We start from the raw sequence: 1,989 nt of genomic DNA, 5'->3' as shown, positions 1-1,989 counted from the left end.
CAGGTGAGAGAAGGAGGCGGTGAGGGGGCCTCAAACCACAAGAACGGACACACATTGGAGAAGGTCCAAGTCGCGTCTACCCCGTAGCGTCACTGCTTTCCGCAGCCAGCAGTCTTCTCTAACCCCGGTTCTGTTCTCCTCCCGCACCGAGCGCTCTCGGACGTGTAGCGAGGATAAACGAGTGGCGAGAGTCGCGGTGACAACAACAGCAGCACTAGGGGAGGTCGGAGGTGCAGCCGCCGCCTCTATGATGAAGTTCAAGCCGAACCAGACTAGGACTTACGACAGTGAAGGCTACAAGAAGCGGACGGCCTGCCTGTGCTTCAAGAACGAGAGGAGCATGAGATAGCAGCAGTCGTTACCCTGATCAGTGGATTGTTCCAGGAGGTAGAATGGAGCCGGAGGAAGAGCCTGGTGGAACTGCAGTCCGAGAAGTGCATGAAGAGGCTGGTGTAAAGGGGAAGTTGGGAAGACTCCTTGGAGTTTTTGACAACCAAGATAGGAAACACAGAACATATGTTCTCACAGTAACAGAAGTGCTGGAAGAATGGGAGGATTCTGTGAACATTGGGCGACAGAGGGAATGGTTTAAAGTTGAAGACGCTTTGAAAGTTGTTACAGTGCCACAAGCCTGTACATGCAGAATATTTAGAAAAACTGAAATTAGGATGCTCTCCAACTAATGGAAACTCCCACCAATATCGGACAACACATCTCTGTATGTAACCTCTGCACAGACTTCTAGCTTTATCAAGTGTGAGATCAAACTGCACTTTAAGGCATTTTACCTATACAAGTGAGGGGGATGCCATTATGTGTTCTCATGAAAACATCCTGATGATTAGACCTGGATCCTCTTTGCAAGATGTGCTACAAACCATTTTGTTTGCTTTATTCTACACTTTTTTTTACCATGTATAATATGGCATGAGCTCTTTTAGCCATACTTCTCTTCTGTGTCACTGGAGTTCACTTAGTTCAGCACACCTGTGACCCAGATTCAGCCAAAGCTTGCTGATGTCAGAGCTGGTTCAGACTTTGCAGCAATCCTGACGATGTTGGGATCCACCCAGATGCCTGACAGGGCAGCTGGTTCAGTCTCTCAGCATGCCTCTGAGAGGCCTGAGCCAGCCACTCCCACCCCCTCCATAGCTCGGTACTCCAGTGAGTGCTGGAGAAGCAGAGAGCCGATGATGGGTGGTCACCACTCTCTGCTCAGGAACGACTGAGAACGGAGTGATCAGCAGGCAGGGGAACTCTCTTTTCTTGGTCTTGGAGCGAGAGGGGGACTGCTGCAGCATCGGACCAATGCTGCGTCCCTGTAGGTGCATATGTAAGTTTGTGGAGGGTTTTTTTTTTATCCCACACTTAACAATTTGATTAAAATTTGGAGATCCTTTGTTCAGTTATACAGCATGTTGTAATACTGACTGTATGTTTCACTATGAGCTGTATTTGCAAGGCTGGCACTAAATCTGCGCCCTGCTTAAAAAAAAAGGTTGTAATGTTGACATTTGTCCCTGACAATGAAATTTGGATCCTATTATGTTTAAGAAAATTGTTAGTATCCCCCCAATTACTATCATACATCTAATTAGACAGTTCTTATGTCTGTTTTTGCAGGAAACATTGAACCCAGTGACTGCATTTTTGAGGTTGTTCACCTGAAAAATGTGTAGATGTGTGAAATGTTTGTGTGGACGGAACCTTGAAGTACATCCATATGAGTGTTTGATAGCTGCTTGTTTGTAAGTAGTTTATGGTATTTGCAGTCATTGCTTAACTTGCTCAAAACATGCACAGTGTTCAAAGAGGTGGATGGAGTCGCAGCAGTTGGCACAGTCAGCTGTGTCTGCTGTGATGGCGACATTTTGTAAGGTTTTTTTAATGGCTGTCTTGGCAACAGCAACCCAACAGCTCTTTTGGATTTATTCTTATGTATTGGTGTCTTATAAAATCTTATAAAGCTTAAACCAACTTGTGTATATA

The 1,989-nt window shown here is 45.9% G+C and overlaps 1 pseudogene; it reads left to right on the top strand.

Moving 5' to 3' along the window:
• Window positions 1–247: 247 nt before the first annotated feature.
• Window positions 248–800, top strand: LOC141145991 (diphosphoinositol polyphosphate phosphohydrolase 2 pseudogene; annotated as a pseudogene).
• Window positions 801–1,989: the final 1,189 nt, after the last annotated feature.

This window comes from Aquarana catesbeiana, linkage group LG05, assembly GCF_042186555.1.
Source record: "Aquarana catesbeiana isolate 2022-GZ linkage group LG05, ASM4218655v1, whole genome shotgun sequence".
Classification (NCBI taxonomy): Eukaryota; Metazoa; Chordata; class Amphibia; order Anura; family Ranidae; genus Aquarana; species Aquarana catesbeiana.
The sequence above is the reverse complement of the archived record's forward strand: the minus strand, read 5'-3'. Positions and strand labels throughout refer to the sequence as shown.